We start from the raw sequence: 18294 nt of genomic DNA, 5'->3' as shown, positions 1-18294 counted from the left end.
ATTAAACAAGCTTAAATTATTCTTACTCTTGCCACATACATGATATTTGTTTTCAAAACTGATGATATTCAGTTCAAACACCATTAAAAGTAATTTCAGGAATAGATCTCTTGTGTGGCGTGTAATTCACCCTCTCATTTAAATATGTTGAAAATTTTTCAGCGCGCGCTTTGCGCATTACGGACCTCTGTGATTTTAAAATGCTGCTCCGGCCCTGAACTTGACCTGTTTATGCTGACAAAAATTGATAGTTGACTTTCTGCTTTCCGTGTGTCTGACACTGTATGGGTGGACTCGAGTGTGTACCCCGTGGTATATGGCGATTTCCCCAGTCGGTACACCGATCGGCGTCACGGGGGGATTGGAGTGAATGCTGGAGGCCTGCGCGCGCAGATCAAGCGCACATAAGAATGGAGTGGAATTCGGTCCGCCGCGGGGTCACACTGAGCCACTCGATGTCTGAGCAGTTACTGATAAAGCATACAGATGGCGCTATTAATGATAGGCGCGAGCGAATGAGAAAACCCGCGACACTCGACCATTTTCTTTGTTTTTTTTGTGTCTGCATTTCGTCTGCATTTATCGCCTGCTCGTCTTTAACTTTATGTTCTCTTGAATGAGATAATGAAACAAAGTTCCGTTGGTGGAAATGGCGAAAGCCAAACTACGAAGAAAAAATATCAGAAAATCACCAAGATAAAGTTGGGATCGCCCGTCGCGATGGTCGCCAGGGACGAATGGCGGACTATTTTGGACGGCAGCAAGACGACCCTATATCTGACAGGGTTAGATCACCAGACCAGACGTTAGATTCTAACCAACTTGTCTGACTTTTTTTGTCTGACTTTTACTAACTTAGAATATTATTAGAAGAACATTATCATCAGAGGGTCGACCATTGGCAATTTATAATAGTCATTATTGACATTAACATTGACTTTAGGCATATTAAAGTTTGGTCTGCAGTCACTGGATTTATCCAGATCTGTTACTATTAATAAGATTTAATTGACACGAAATGTGGTGAGTCATTCATATATATATAATTGTGTGTGTGTATGTATGTGTGTGTGTGTGTGTGTATATATATATATATATATATATATATATATAGTGTGTGTGTATATAAAACTCGCCTATGTGCCTACAGCGCTCAAACTTGTCTCCCTCCGAGCTACTCGCAGAGAGGGAGAATCTCCCTCTTTGCAATTTCTCAAGTTGGAGCCTCTGTTAATGCAAACATGAGCAAAAATTAGTGTCCTCTCTCTCTCTCTCTCTCTCTCTCTCTCTCTCTCTCTCTCTCTTACACACACACACACACACCACATGGCAGAAATGCAACTCCATATGGAGAACACAGCTGTGGAGGATGGCTGTGTCTCATTCACTCTGTCCAGAAACATGGACGCTGATGTTCACGCTGCCAGACGGCTGGGCCTCGTCCCAATCCAATAAAACTCCATCTGCGTGAAGGGAAGTGGAACAGAAGTGTAGAGTTCAAGATAGTGAGCCTAGTCGTCATTGGTTTATTAGAACACAACAAAGGACTCGCACTGATGGTGCATGCATATATATATATATATATAAATAAATAATGAGTGCAAAAAGTTTGTGCACCCTCAGGTTATGATCATGTAGTTTACACAAACAAGGCGTTTAGTTTCCGCTTTATTATTGTAAGTAATAAAAACACAGAATAACGTCAGCTTAAAAGTTCATCCCCTGCCGAGCCCCGCCCCCAACCCTTTCATAACGTGATATTAAACAATTTTTCTGTTTCTCTCAGCTGTATGTATACTTCATAAACTGTGCACACAGCCACACACCTGGGCCTTGTCCCAATCCAATAAAGTGTTTTGTGTGTCTGTAATTTGTGTGTGTTTATTAGAATAGATCTTGCCTAATGGAGGAATAGTATTATCCACTACCTGCTCGTTAATTCTTTTTTTCCATTAATTCCCCCTTAAATCTCTCCCTGGACACTTCTGAGGGAGTAAACAAGCTTGACCCCTCGTTTCTGTTCGTTCCCTTCAGGCTTCACCAACACAGGCTTGTTTACGAGCTCAGCCTCAGGAAGTGACAATAAAAGTAAACGGCACAATGACTTCACTGTCTGAGAGAGACCCCGCCCACTCTCTACAGAGTTCCTGATTGGACACTGGCCATTTTAAAACTGTCAGGGATCCTCCTACTTTAAGGGTCCATCCCAAACCACATGGTTGTCTGTCTCATTAGTGTTATTATTGGAACAGTGAATATTTGGGCTGTGTCCTGAATATACACCTTACTGATCTGTGGGGTTTTTGTTTTGGTCTCTTTTAACTTATATGGTCATCACTTCCTCTTTCTGCAGAGATGATGTTAGAGATGATCACAGATGGAGACTGATCATGACAAAACCAACTATTTTGACAGAATGGGCGTTTGTTCAGGGGCCTGAAGCTCTTCCTCGTCTCGCACACGCTCCAGCCGCTCGCCTCCCCTCCAACGCCTCACTGCCATCACATGAAGATTGGAATCTAATCTTTAAAAGCATCTTTATTTAAACCCTTAATCCTGAAATCAGGCCATTTTTTCTTTTTATAATCCTCATCCAAACTGTTTATTTTTCAATTCCAGCTAATCACTGAGAGCTTAGCCACTAAATTAGTTGCTAATCATGAAGCTAATCTGATAAACAAGATAATCACGTCGATTAGCTACAGTGGAGGAGGAAACAGGAAGTAGATTCACAGGTCTGATGTGTGTGAGATGGTGCAGTGTTTGCATGTCCTACTCACCGCATTGTTAGCGTCAGGTTGCACGCCTCCTTACACAGCTAGCAAGCTTTACTGTACATCTCGCCAGTTGATCACGTTTCATATCCTTTATTAGCTGTGATGTTCTGAGGATAGTGAGATTGTTGTATACTCCGCCCTCTGCATGTTGAACATGGACAATGCTAGTGTGCGCTGCATGTCCTTAGTGCTCTGCTAATCTCGAGTCTTTGCATGCACTTGGCGTTTTGTTCGCCTCAGTTGCTGGCTTTGCCAGATTTTTTTTTTTCTGGATCCTCCATCCTTTGCTAGCATGCTGTATGATTTAAGCACATTTTCATGCCTGTGATCTTTTGCTAACTTCATTGTAAGTGTACTGTACGTGTGCTTTTTGAGCATCAGGTTACGGTATCTGGACACAGTTAGGATGCTGTACATCTCTCCAGAGCTTTGCCACAATATTTTTTGAGCATCAGTGCTAATAGTCGAGGGTTTCTCTGACCATTTATATCCTTTGCGGTGTGAAAAAGTAGCATGCTTTCCTAGCATTATGTGTCGTGAGCATGATTTCCATGTATTCAGTGCTTTGCTAAAAACATTGAAGAGGTTTGCTAGTTTTCTTTTGCTTTTGTAATACACTGCTGGGGTCAGTATTGTGTAATATATAAAAGTCCTTCAACAAGTGGTCTTGAGACCAGCCTCGAGTCCTACAGCACTGCTTTCTGCTCCACTGCACTCAGCCAAGTCGGCCGAAGGTTCTACGGGCCAGTTGGAGGTGACGGTCTGTTTCAGAGACCGAGAATCAGTCATGTGATGGCAAGGTCACAGATGGGTCAAATTTCTGAAATGTTTTTTTCCCAATAGCTTCCTTCCTGGGCGGCACGGTGGTGTAGTGGTTAGCGCTGTCGCCTCACAGCAAGAAGGTCCTGGGTTCGAGCCCCGTGGCCGGCGAGGGCCTTTCTGTGTGGAGTTTGCATGTTCTCCCCGTGTCCGCGTGGGTTTCCTCCGGGTGCTCCGGTTTCCCCCACAGTCCAAAGACATGCAGGTTAGGTTAACTGGTGACTCTAAATTGAGCGTAGGTGTGAATGTGAGTGTGAATGGTTGTCTGTGTCTATGTGTCAGCCCTGTGATGACCTGGCGACTTGTCCAGGGTGAACCCCGCCTTTCACCCGTAGTCAGCTGGGATAGGCTCCAGCTCGCCCGCGACCCTGTACAGTATAAGCGCTTACGGATAATGGATGGATGGATGTATATCGAATGATTTGCTAGCATCAGGACTAGCTTCTGTACGTTGCTAGCATGCGTTCCCGGTCATCTCTTCCATGCTGACTCTGTTACTATGCTAAACTGGAAGCTCTGCTCTGTCCGTGTGCTTTATGAGCTTCGCTTGTTGCATGTGTTCAGTGGTTTGTTCGTGTGTGTTTCAGATACACGGTGCTGTGCGAGTGTTGGTTCCGCATCCTGAGTGGGTTTTGTTCTCTGCTATTAACAGTTTAATCATCTCTGGATCGTACTTTGCTAACCCTTTGCTTATTCTGATGCTATATAAGTATATTTTCGATATCAGAACTTCGCGAGCCTCACCGATTGATTGTTCACCTGTTTTTCATGTTTCCTGTGTTTTTAGTTTTAGTGCAGTGCAACTCGTGTATTGATCGTTTCAGTGTTTTGCTAGAAAACTTCTTTTTGCTGATTTTTTTTTTTTTTTTTTAAACAGGGTTAAAATAATAATCTTATTTAAAAAGTGAGTTTTACCTAAATTATTTTGGTTATATTCGTGTACTATATGTAGGGTGACCAGATTTCCCGAGTCTGAAACCGGGACACTTTTGCGTGCGACCATGCTCGTGCTCACACACCTTTTTTTAACGTACACATGACGCTCAGAGAGGTGCTCTTATCACTGTGCTCAAGCTCACATTTATCAACATCTCACATGGAATAAAACAAACAGGCATGTTGTTCTCTAGTAGCATAGTGGGATACAGATCAGTTAAATTATGGTCAGACAGCAGATGTTGTAATGGCTGAGAATAGGCCAGGCTATGTCCATAGGCCACATTTACACTGATTTATTTCACCTGTTTGTGAGAACACCAAGAAGAATGCATATGCACATGTAGGCTATATCTCTACAATTGTATGCACTATAGCATGAACTTAAAAAGTAGATATGTGACCTCAACATAGCCTCGGTCAGAATCAACCTTACTAACCATTCCCCACAACTGAATGAATAAAGCAAGAAGATGTGGACAAAAGTGAACACTTTAATGGAAGGTGCAACAAGCTGTTCAACACAGCAATATGGCCAAACTGTCAGAATGGTGTGTTAAACAGAAACAAAAAAGAGACGAGTGATTTGAGAATATATACTACAGAAGCCGAGAGAGGCCCTTCATATAATCCTTTTTTTATTCACCTTGTTATCCCGAGATAACGACATAATTAATTCAGGATCTCGAGAAAACAACACAATTATTTCATGATCTCGAGTAAACAGCTGAGAAATGGTTCATTCAGGTGCGCTGAGAGACCTGTGATGTGCTGAGTTTGGGGCTATTTCTCATTCTGTATAGACGCAACTTTGGTCATTAGAATGTCTGGAATAATCGATCACCTAAAGGCAATATTTTGATCAGGGGTTGACACAGGGAGAGATTGCATTAAGTCTTTTAATAAGGGATAATTTCAAAATGAGTCCGCGGCACCTCTGCAGAAGACCGGCCCGGCTTCGTCTCTACCGACGGAGATACAGTGATCCAGCTGAGATCATGAAATAATTGTTTTGTTTTCTCGAGATCTCGAATTAGTTGTGTTGTTTTCTCGAGATCCTGAATTAATTATGTCGTTATCTCAGGATAACAAGGTGAATAAAAAAAGATTATATGAAGGGCCTCTCTCGGCTTCCGAAAATATACACTCAAACAAAACAGCAGTAAAGGAGGAGAGGGGCGACAGCCCGAGGAAAGCCCCCACAGGAGCGCACAGCATTTGCAGCATAGGCTACCCAACTCAGTACAGGAACAAAGCACTTACAGTGTGTGCAGTCGGCTTCGTGTGCATTGTTCTGCACCTCTCGGAGGAAGGGGTAGGTGCCCTGTACATCTTTGGAAAAGGTACATTTTCTTTTCGGCATAATTGCTGCGGCATTATTGCTGCTAGCTGCTACACAAAGAACATTCGTGCCAGTTAATGTTTATTTTATTGTTGCATGGCAACCCGTTCTGTTGTCTGGAATAATGTGGCTAAATAAACACCCATGCCACAGGGCCAGGGGGCAGTAACCAGGGAAGTTTGCGATTCCTGTCAATTCATCAAAATAGTAAATGCAGACATTTCTCCGCTAATGAGTCCCACGCTGCTCAGTTGCAAACGTCGCGAGTGGCGAAAACCGGGACATATCCGTGTCCCGACAGACTTTTGTCTGGACTCGGGACACACAACCCCAAATCGGGACTGTCCCGGTAAAACCAGGACGTCTGGTCACCCTATGTAAGATGCTCAGGAAAACCTACAGATCATTTCCACATAAAACTGACCTCACTGGACCGGAGACGGATTTATTTTAAAGTAAAGGGTCGTCTCACACCAAATACTGACTCTCTTTCATTTATTATGGCTCACTGATTACTGTTTTTTTTTTTTTTTTTTTTTGTTATTGCTGAGACATTTCATTTCATTATTTTTAAGCCGTTTTTGGTCGACAGCATTTCTTTGCATGTGACTTAGACTTTTGCACAGTGTCTGTCTATAGATAGATAGGTGTGTGTGTGTGTGTGTGTATAATATATATGTGTATATATGTATGTGTGTGTGTGTGTGTGTGTGTGTTTGTGTGTGTGTGCGAGACGTTTTTGTCCAGGCAGAATGTCCTGTATTAGTGCGATATTCACACCATGGACGCGTTGTTGGCTCGTCCGCGTATCCTGTGACCAACATCCTGATACTGACTCAGTCAGACCGGGTTCGTTGTGTTCGATCTCGTCAGCGGCGGTTCCTCTCGACCCCTCCACCCTCCACCGTGCTCTGTGCTGGAGCCTTGCCGGTGTGCTGTATGGTTCTGTGTGTAGAGCTTTCCAAGCCCTGTATACGCCACTCGCGTGCTCTCCTTATCCTCCTCTCAACCCTGTAGGAGAAGATTCTTTTTTTTAACTCTATATATAGTGCATGCAGGCAATCAATGAGCTCAGAATTGCATTCTGGGAAATCGATCACATTTCATTTCCCTGCAGTTGAAGAGAAAGAGTGAGTTTTACGCAGAAAAGCTTCTTAACACACCTCAAACTCAATCAGAGGCTCTCAGCTCGCGATCAATACGACCGGCCGAGGGGACGAGAACCCCACCTCCGAGTTACAGAGACGTTCTCACACACGTCACTTCATTTCTGTAAACTTAAAGAAGTGTGTGTGTGTGTGTGTGTGTGTGTGTGTGTGTGTGTGTTTCAGTCGGTGCTGTTCTGGGAGAAAATTTGATCATCCATTACTGAGACCAGAGACACAGATAACACACTGCTGTCTGCGTCCAGCTCTCTCTCTCTCTCTCTCTCTCTCGCTCTCTCTCTCTCTGTCTGTTGGTCTGTCTCTCTCACATGCTCTTTTTCTGTCTCTCTCTCTCTCTCTCTCTCTCTCTCTCTCTCTCTCTCTGTCTGTTGGTCTGTCTCTCTCACATGCTCTTTTTCTGTCTCTCTCTCTCTCACTCACACACACACACACACACACAGAGAGGTGTTGATTGAATTTTCTGTCACAGCGTCTCTACCAGTAGTGCAGCTGTAAATCACAGGTTTATATTAATGCACTCGTTCTAGGATGTTATGGTCGCTATAGTAACGACTCGTTCACAGGGGCTCGTACAGTAGACGCTCCACAGAAACGGATAAACAACGTTCACAAGTCGATATGGTGAAGTTTTCTTAAAGTAAGAAGACATTTTACATATTGTTTCTGTAAGGAGTCTCCAGTGTCAGTGCTGTGTATCAGTCAGAGGTGAAACTGGAGCTTTAGGTTTCCGACGCCTTCAGGACGGAGGAGGAGTTTGATTCTTCTTCTGTTTCTCCTTCAGTTTCTCAGTACCGTGATGGAACAAGCTGAGGTTTTTTTTCCCCTCTTAGGGCCCGTTTACACGAGGACGCTGTCGGGTAAAAACGACTAAATATTTTATCGGAAGTGCCTTTCGTCTACACGAGGACGGCGTTTCTGAGGCTGAAAAACGGAAAAAATTGAAAACGCCTTCCAGAGTGGATAAGTTACAAACGGCCCCCGTTGCATATCTGTCTAAACTACCCAATACGCGAAACTCTGCTCGGATCTGCTCACGTCGGGTACGCGTTTACGTCATAGTAAGAGCATGTGTGGCAGCGGGGGCGTGGTCAAGCACCGGTCTGTGACAGGAGGGCGGAGTCAGGGAAGGTAAGTGGCAGAATCACTACACCTGATGTCAATTAACCTGTGTTTGTGTGTCTCCCCAGTGACCGCGCCCTATTTAAAGCGGGAGAGCAGAGACGCTCATCCCCAAGCTAGACGCCGGTTGCGTGTGTGTCTGTTGGTTTAAAAATCTTGTTAGGCTGAAAAGTGTGGCAATAAAGCCTATTTGTAAACCTGATCTCTGTCCTGCCGTCCTCTGTGCTCCACCCACTCATATAGAACGGCTACAGCATGTCTGATTACATCGATCCAACGGACCTTCAAGCTGCTCTGGCAACCTCATGAGTAGCCATAGCCAGAGTAGTCAAAGTTTTCGCGGCACAGATGTGCAGATCAGACAAGACGGAAGACGTTGCGCATGCGTGCAGACATAGCGGAGGTCTTTCACAGCACCACCCAGCCGCCTGGCATGCACATCCAATTGAATTCCACACATTTATGCGTCACCGTATAGACGCAGATTTCCTCCTTGAAAACGGTCGTGTAGACGCAGGAAAAAGTGAGAACGAAAACGGACTTTTGCGTTTTTGTTTCAGACCGTCCCCGTGTAAAGTGGGCCTGACTGACTCTGAGAGATTTGAACAAATAGAGCTCAGGGTCAGAGGCATCGATGGTGAGCCTCCACCACCAGAACCATGTGACCTTGCTGTGACCTTGACCCTGTTTGGCTCAATTCCAAAATGAGTTCATCTGCTGGTTAAAGTGATGATTCACTGTAAATCCTCCAGATGTTCAGCCTCTCGCTCCTGAGCTTTTGCCCTCGTGAGCGTCTCGGATACACAGCGTGATGTGGCGATGTTGGTGACGGAGGAATAAAAAGAGAGGCTGATGAGGGAACGACTGTTTATCACCGTGATCACAAACGGAACTAGAGGAACTCGTGGGAATGAAACACGCGGGGACGTGCTGTTCCAGGAAAATAATCAGCTGTGGGCTGGGAACAGGAAGTCCGCTGCATCGCACCTTTCATCTGTTCAAACTGTCTGCACACATCAGTGTTTCTCCACTGTTCTGGGATCAGTGCACGCCATGTGTTCAGTAATTTGGGAATTTTATATCGGTACAGAATCGGAAATATCAAACCTTGGACACTATCGAGCAGGTTTCACTACGCAATCGACTCTGAAGAGACGTGCAGCTCTAACTTTATTAGCGTCACAACCGCAGCCTTTAAACGGCTGTCTGAAGTTCAGCAGATCAGAGAAACCGCGCGCGTTATCGTATAAATCTAAAGGATAAAATTCATCTCTGTCTGTCTGTCTGTTTGTCAAGAAAATCTCTTGTTTATATTTCATCAAGAAGCCAGAACTCGGTCGCAAACTTGTTCAGAGAAAGATCTGCTATTTCCACTTGTACTCGATCACCAGGGTTGCCAGATTGACTCTATTAAAGTCTGTGAAATGTCGAGTGTGTTGAATGTTAACAGGAGTTCAGATTGCTTTGAGAGTTGCTTAATGCCAAATGAGATTTAAATCACTACTTCATCAAGATGCATCAGAAAATATCTGGCAACCCGGATCATCACAGTGCCTGTGTTAGCCATCGTAGTGCAGACCAGCGAATCAGAGCAGAGCTCATCAGCATATTAATGAGCCCACCGCAAAGGGAAAGCAGCTTTTCATCCCAGAGCTAAAGGAGTGTGTGATGATGTTCAAGTCCCCTACAGACCAAATTATACAATCCCGTACAACAGAATCTTACATCCCATCAATAATAACGACAGTTCATCACAGATAATACTGAATTCTAGTTTTATGCCCAGCATGCTCCTTTCAGACAGCTTTTCTGCTGGCCAGCACTTTGGCCAGACGGGGAGGCAGAGTGAACGTGTTATTGGTCAGCTCTGTCACGAGCGGAAACTGGAGGTGGATGCAAACGCAGATTCTTTGATTATGGCTCCAATATGAGATGCACATGGAGGGTGTGGGCAGATTAAACACGAGCAAGAGCACGAGAGAAAAATATCTTCAACTAGCACACAACTACTCAAAAACAAGAGTCATGAGCAAGGCATAACGTGGTTCAAGTGAGGCAAAGAAAGTGTGTGTGTGTGGTGCAATATTTCAGAAGCGCAGTTCAGGAGCACAGTCTGGTGTTGAGAGACGCCGCTCTGGAACAGTAGTTCAGAGGCGTAATCCGGATGTGCGGTTCAGGGGCACAGTCTGACGCTGAGGTGCCTTGGCCGCCGTTCTGTGTGCCGCCTCCAGTGTAGTTCAGAGGCAGAAGTGCTGAACATGAACATGCTGGAGGGAGAAGAGACTTTACCAGGGGCCCAGGGTGGGTGGGTGGCAACGTCCCTGCCGGAATTTGGATCAGTGTGGGTGGGGGCTCCAACTCAAACACAGCTGATCTGGCCACCCCGTGACTCTGTCTGGGGACTGTTGTGTTCACCGCTAGCATCGGCATGGCACTGGGGTAGTCTCGTCAGTCTCTGGTGGGGGCCCAGCCAATGCACTGTCATGCCCCTCCCCAGTCATGGAGTCAGACCAGCACAGCATTCCTCCTCTCAACATCCTCCTCCTCCTCCTCCTCCTTCTCGTTGGGCTCCTGCACTGGGCCTGAAAGTGCGTGTGGAAATCTGCTGTGTCCATCTGGTAGGTCTTGTGTTCTGTCCCGAATGGGAAGTGGAGGTGGAATGCAAATGCAGATACTTTGACTCTGGCTTCAACACTCGACACACCAGGAAACTGGAGGCAGGTTAAGTATGAGCTGCAAGAGAAAAACAAGAACTTGAACTCGCACATAAAAGGCAAACAAACCTCAAAAACAAGTCCTGAGCAGGACATCACGTTTAATTCGAGGCAAAGAAAACATACAAGCTAAGGCCGATATCCATGAACTAATCACAAGTGTAAACTAAAGGTAGGCGTGTGCTGTTAAGGGCGTCGGTGTGTGCAGATTGTAGTGTGTTGTACGGTAGGTAGCACAGTGCGGCGGTGCAGGAGGACTGGAGCACAGTTCTGGAGCACGGTTCTGGAGCACGGTTCTGGAGCACAGTGCTGACTGATGCCGATCTGGAACAGTAGATCAGAGCCGTGATCCAGAAGTGCGGTTGAGGGGCACAGTCCCACCTCGACTCTGGTGCTGACCTGACAAGCTCACAGTGGCGGGTTTCAAACCCAGTTCACGGTTTTGTAACAGCAGTGGTGTTTTGTCTGTGCTTACAGGTGAGAAAGTGTGAGTGAGGGAACTCGAGCAGTGTGTAGCCATCTGGTGGGTTCTTCATCAGCGAGCAGTGTGTTTTGAGGAGCATCATAAAGGGGTTGTGCTGTAATAAAGATGGGTTAGCATTTTGGCTGAAGGATGTGATTACGTTTACATGCACAGGAACATGTCAAGAGTCGCCGTCTTCCATTAGACACACGGTGACGACCCGCTGGGCGGAACCAAGAGCAGGTTCGTGTGGACGTTTCTGAATCTTCTCTTCTATCACTAGAGTCTACACACTGAATGTTGCTTCACCACAACCCAGTCACGCACTCACTAGTCTGGTCCAGAAATTACCGTAGATCCTTCTACATCCATAACCTTCCAGTATGGGGGGGGGGGGGGGTCCTCATCTGTCAAAATAAAGGGAGTGACGGAGATTTAATCAAAAATAGAGGCAAATGCAGTAAAGAGAACTGATCTATAATGCAGAGAGAAAGCTGTGCACACACACGCCATGCACATTCCTTATATAGTAAAAAAAACCTCACCACAAAACCAAGGTCAGACTCGGAGACGACAGCGCAGTGTGTGAGACGGAGGGACAGAGAGACAAAAGGGGTTTTTACGGAGTGCATGAAGAGCACAGTGACCAAAGTGACCTCTTCTGCATTTCTGTGGTTTTTCTACACACACATACACGCACACACACACACACACTAAATACCGTATCTCTCAGCATAGCCTTCCACTGGTGTGTGTGTGTGTGTGTGTGTGTGTGTGTGACTCACGTTGTTGAGGAATGGTGTGTATGTGAGAGATGTTTGATGTGAATGGGAGTGTGTTTGTCAGATTGTGTCACGCATGAACTTTTAACTCCGATCCACAGTGACGGCCATGTTGCAGAACAATGTACACACACACACATACACACACACGCAGAGCAGCTGTTCGTGTCTGGAAGAATGTTGAAAGAGAGGAAATATATTTTTGTTCACTGAAATAAAAATAAATGAAGCTGGCAGAACCAGATCAGAACCGGTCTCCAGAGGAGGCTCATTGTGTCCATGCTCCACACATGGCGTTTCATTCCACCGGTCTCACTCTCAGGGTTCTGGACTTTTCAGTTTTCTGTGGTTCATCAGGGTAAAAACAGCGCCCGACCTCACTGAGTGCACACGCAACTGCACCGACAGCTCTGAACCCTAAATGGGATAAAAACTAAACTAAGGTCTGATCAGTTAAATGAGACTAAATTAGAAGAGTAACTTGGTGATGAGAGTCAGGCTAGGGGTCAGGGGTCAGGATGAAGGGAGTCAGGGTGAAGGATGAGGACGGGGTTAAAGTGTGGCGTATGGTTCTAGTTAAAGCAGAATGTGGGGCAGGGGGCGGGGCGGGGTGGGGCGGGGCATCAGGGCCTGTGAGGAGTCTTCAGTGATGGATTTGGAGTGAGGCCGAGACTCCACTTGCTCACACGTCTCAAATTTCTAAGAAAATCAGAAGCCCTGTGAATCGGAGCACTGACTGATCCACGGATGGCCAGCGGGACTTTGGGAATTTGTGAGGTTGTCGTAGTAACCTGTCATGGTGTCCGATTCTAACACACTGTTGAATAGTGTAGTGTAGTGTGCAGTTGAGGTTTGGAACACAGCCACAAGTCATTAATATTTCACCACATTACTGAGTGTGGAAGCATGCAGTCTGGGGCGCTGTGTGTGATTGGTTGTCTGCTTGATGACATCATCATCATCTTTGTAAAGAACAGCAGCTGCTGGAAACATGATGTAATTCACACTCGGTGAGGTCAGAGCAGGGAGGGAGAGAGTGAAGGAGAGATGAGAAGAAAGCGAGGTCGTGTGGTCAGACTGATGAGTTTAACAGACGACAAACACATGGTTCTGATTTTAACGCTGGGATTAAAGAGAACGGAAAAAAGTCCAGCTGTCCAACGGAGTGTGTCGTGCACTAAAGGGAACATAAACTCAAAGACGTGTTCATTCTGATCAGCAGGGTTCTCGAGTGTAGAGTGTATAATCTCTGTGATGAAGATGAAGATGATGAGGTTTAGAACATTCCAGAACAGTCGGAGTCTCACTGTGGACTGAACTCTCACTGCACCGTGGACTCCAGGTCACTGGAACACAGAATGAACTGACAACCCGCTGTGGACGCGTCCCAAACCCTGCGCGTGTGTGTGCGTGTGTGTGTGTGTGCGTGTGTGTGTGTGTGTGTGTGTGCGTGTGTGTGTGTGTGCGTGTGTGTGTGTGTGTGTGTGAGACTGAGATGCAGAAAATAGAATATGGAATGGATGGATAAACCACCGATCCCTCCCTTTGTGTCTCGTCCAACATTGTGTGTGTGTGTGTGTGTCCATTCCTATGCTCTGTCTGACACACACATAGCTGTCTCTCCTATTTTATCCACACCTGTTGGCTTTTGTACTTTTTAGTTATCACTCTCTCTCTCTCTCTCTCTCTCTCTCTCTCTCTCTCTCTCTCACACACACGGCTGTGGAGCACATGTTACATTACATTATCATCAAGACATCAAATTAAAGACAGCAGTTTATGCCACAAGTTTCTCTCTCTCCTGTCTCTCTCTCTCCCGTCTCTCTCCCGTCTCTCTCCCGTATCTCTCTCCCGTCTCTCTCTCTCTCTCTGTGTCTCCCGTCTCTCTCTCTCCTGTCTCTTTCTCCCATATCTTTCTCTCTCTCTCCTGTCTCTCTCTCTCCCGTATCTCTCTCTCTCTCCCGTATCTCTCTCTCTCCCATCTCTCTCTCTCCCGTATCTCTCTCTCTCTCTCTCCCATCTCTCTCTCCCGTATCTCTCTCTCTCTCTCCCATCTCTCTCTCTCCCGTATCTCTCTCTCTCCCGTCTCTCTCTGTCTCCTGTCTCTCTCTCTCTCTTTCCTGTCTCTCTCTCCCGTCTCTCTCTGTCTCCCGTCTCTCTCTTTCCTGTGTCTCTCCCTCTCCTGTCTCTCTCTCTCCCTCTCCCGTCTCTCTCCCGCATCTCTCTGTCCCCCTCCCGTCTCTCTCTCTCCCTCTCCCATCTCTCTCTCCCATATCTCTCTCTCCCCCTCCCGTCTCTCTCCCGTCTCTCTCTCTCTACCATCTCTCTCTCCCTCTCCCGTCTCTCTCTCTCCCGTCTCTCTGTCTCCTGTCTCTCTCTCTCTCTCTCTCTCTCTCCCATCTCTCTCTCTCTTTCCTGTCTCTCTCCCGTCTCTGTCTCTCTCCCATCTCTCTCTCTCTCGCGCCTGTCTGTCTCTCTCTCCTGTCTCCCATCTCTCTCTCCCATCTGTCTCCCTCCCTCTCCCATCTCCCTCCCTCTCCTGTCTCTCTCTCTGTGGTCAGTGTGGTTGATTTTGCAGTTGTTCACCATGGTGAACTTCTCTTCTATTGTATATTTGTGGTGAGAATGTTCTCTCGCTCCAGAACCCAGTTCCTGCCCGCTGAGAAAGCGGTTCTTGGCTCCTCCAGCACTCTGACTTTCCCTGACTCAGAACGCCTCCGTTCTGATTTGACTCGGTTTCGTTTCCTGTTCTGAAATGATGTTGGTCAGATCAGTTTATCTGTGCAATAAAGTTAATGTGGAATCACAGCGTCCGATATTTCCTCACGTCAGTGAAACGCAGCGTGGTATAAAGTCTGTGAGCTCCTGATGGTGCTCGCGATGTCCGGGTTCGACAGGCGAACAGTTCGGTGAAATCCTCGCTGAGGGGACTTGACTGGGAGTAAATCAGAAGCGAATGGGTTGCATTAAAAAAATCCCTCCTCCTCTTTTTTGATGAATGCTCTCAGTTTTTCAGCCAATCAGAACACACGCTTTTGGGTTTCGGGTTTCTGTGAGTAAAGAATGCTGGAGGTGCCACAGGGGGGCGTTGCTCTTTCTTTACCCGCTAAGACTTTATTTATTTATTTATTTAGCCTCATACAATATTTATTATGGCTTACATAATTTAGAAGTGAGTCCTCCGTCATACACACACACACACACACACACACACACACCTCTTTTATCCGTGTGTTTTGTTCAGTGACGCTCTGGATAATTGTTGAATATATCACAGTGACTGCAGCCGTCGTCTGGATCATCGCAAAGAAATTAAAGCAAGAACGTCTTCCATTATAGTTCATTAATCTCCATTTACATTACCAACACGCTGCAGTGGACTGTTTACTCGCTCGTAGAGCTACATGAGAACACTGGAGGTTCAGAACATACCCAGGAACACCACGTTCAGAGAGGATGAGCATCAACCTGACAGAAAATGAAACAAACCACACAAACTTTTTATAATCCCCAAACTGACCTTCGTTCTTGTGCAGTTTGGATCTTCTGGCCTCATTCTCAGTAACCAATCAGATCAGGTTTTCATCGCCCAGCATTGTTCTGTCAAATCTTTGAGGAATCCCTGGCAGCATGGACCATCAACGATCTCAGATCCCAGTGACTCGCTCAGGTTTTCATGCTAAGCTTCTCCATATAAATACTAATTTCCCATCTCACTGTTTCTTCAGGGCTTCACACCAATTCATTGTTTTGTTCTCCTTGCTGGAGAAGATCTCACTCCTGATGGTTGGTGACTAAACTGGCTTGGAGGTCATGAGTCTGTGGGCTGATGAAGGATCTAAGAAGCTTTTTGATCGTGAAGATAACAGATCTTTTTTCAGACTGAGCTTGAGCGCAAAAAAGTGATGGTGCGTATCATGGAAATGAGCATTTTAATCCCGCACCTAATGTAATCGCACTGTTTGAACATTAGAGGTCCCAATCTGTGCAACCCTCAAAACCTGTCCAGAAACGTAACTCCACATCGCAACTACAGACCACAACAACGGATCGGTCCTCTCGGCAGGATCTCATTTCCTCCTGGACTTTTCCAGCTGCTCGTTCTTCTCCGTGAAAATCAGAAATCTACGATCACGATATTGCGTCCATGTAAATATAAAGTGTGAAGCTCTGTGGCTGCTGCAGATCATAAACCAGCAGATCAGTTGAATCCTGTCTGTAATGCTGTGGGTTTAAATCCCACGGTGTTATTTTTGTGCCTCGTTCCTGAGCGCAGTGGGATTTTCACTTCGAGTCGCTCATCCTGCTGAATACAGACGAGTTCGAACGCTTCAGAAACGCGTTCAGTCAGAATTCACTCGCTTTGTAATTGATCACACGATGTTTCTCCAGTAAATTAGTTTCAAAACAACATTTAATCCGTGATATTTTCTGTTTATTATTCTGACAGTGAAACACCGAGCGCATTGTGCACATCTTCTGTGTGTAAAAGCAGGAAATTCTGGTGTGGGTCACACAACAGCGCCTCCTAGAGGAGACACACCTTAGGTGCATGTATAAATACTTCACCCTGTGCGAGCGCCGATGGCGTACCGTACCTACAGAAATACAGATCGGCCTTTAGAGTTAAAATATAGAGAGAATCTGCACTATTTACTGGGAATCATCTGCCCTCATGAAGTGACTTGTCACTCTGGATTACAATGACTGACACACACACACACACACACACACACACACATATAATGCATGTGTGTATATGTATATAATATACACACACACACACTGTAACCCCATGATGATGAACTCCTTGGTTGGCATCCAAATAGTTCATTAGACCAGAGAGTTTGTGATGCTGAAACGGAGCTACTTGTCACACTCGCGTTATATGTGAAATTTTAGTCACATTCTCCTGATCATGAATTTCTCTTCCAAGTCACCGTCACAGTTCACTGACGGAGTTAAAGGGTCTCGAATGGAGGCGATGACTGATTTCTTTGTCCGTTATGAAAATGATGGAGGTGACTGGTGTATCATTGTCAGTGTCCACCACTGACTCGTGACGTTTTCTAAATCTGCACCATTCACTTCATTCATGTGCTCAAATCACAGATGCCATTTATGTGGCGCCGCTGGGCGGGGCGGGGCAGGGCTGGGCGGGGCAGGGGGTATAAAAACACCGCCGGTGCACTTTAAAGTGGATTTAATGTCCCTAAACGCCACTTTTTTCCTTGTAGAAAGCAACAGTCATTATGTTGATTTGACCGTGCGTTTTCAAGCCATAGCTGATCCACAAGGCCATAAATTAATGGGAAATCAATAAGATCAGATGATTTTCATGGAATTTGCCAAGACTAATCCAGAAGATCCCGAAGGAGTGCGTGATGTCACACGTGTAACAAAGATCCAGGTATCAATTTCGTTCGTGTGTGCAGTAGTGTTTAGAGCAGTCTCGATATGGAATCACGTTTTGGAGAGAATTCTGATCATGATTGGGATTCTTATATGTCGGATGAAGGGGCAGAAGATTATCGAGGATATGCTGGAGTAAATGGTTATCTTTTCGAGCCTTAAAGAAGAGAAACTGCCAGTTCACTCAGTTCACGACAGTCCCGCTCAGCGCCGATAGCGCACCACCAGCCCGAGAGAATCGGAAACACAGACTGGTTTGTGGATTTTTATTCTAAGCTGGCTGCTGCAAAATATAGGGACAATATTTACATGTATCTCAGTAAATGCAGAAATATAATTTTTAAAACGTACACTTATTCATTGTAATTATTGAAAGAAAATATGAAGCGGGCGATAATAGGGGAATTGACAAACTGTACAAATGTCAGATCAAATGTCATTTATGAAATAAACAGGTTTATTTTTGCCCCAGTAAGTCCCATGTGGTTGTTCTGGTGGTGGTGAACACTTGATGGATCAGATTTATTATTAGTAGGTGACACAGTCTGCCCGCTTCGTTTGCACAAACCCCACCCACTGTCGCTTTAGATTAGTGTCACTTCTCGGAAATTTGTGAACTGAATATCCTCTTGTATATGGATTTGAAAATCCAAACACAACGCAGCGCTTTCACATCGTTATTTTTGTAAGATTCCATCAACAATATCGAATTTCAGTGAGTAAACAAGCATGGAGTCAGATGAACCGAAATGGCCCAGATAACC

At 45.6% G+C, this 18294-nt stretch overlaps 1 protein-coding gene across 1 annotated transcript in view; it reads right to left on the bottom strand.

The window, feature by feature from the left end:
- The window catches only part of rpl38 (ribosomal protein L38), a 364540-nt gene that overhangs the window by 192767 nt on the left and 153479 nt on the right, over positions 1-18294 (bottom strand). The window lies entirely within an intron of this gene.

This window comes from Neoarius graeffei, chromosome 14, assembly GCF_027579695.1.
Source record: "Neoarius graeffei isolate fNeoGra1 chromosome 14, fNeoGra1.pri, whole genome shotgun sequence".
Taxonomy (NCBI): Eukaryota; Metazoa; Chordata; class Actinopteri; order Siluriformes; family Ariidae; genus Neoarius; species Neoarius graeffei.
This window is presented reverse-complemented; position numbering and strand designations above follow the sequence as displayed.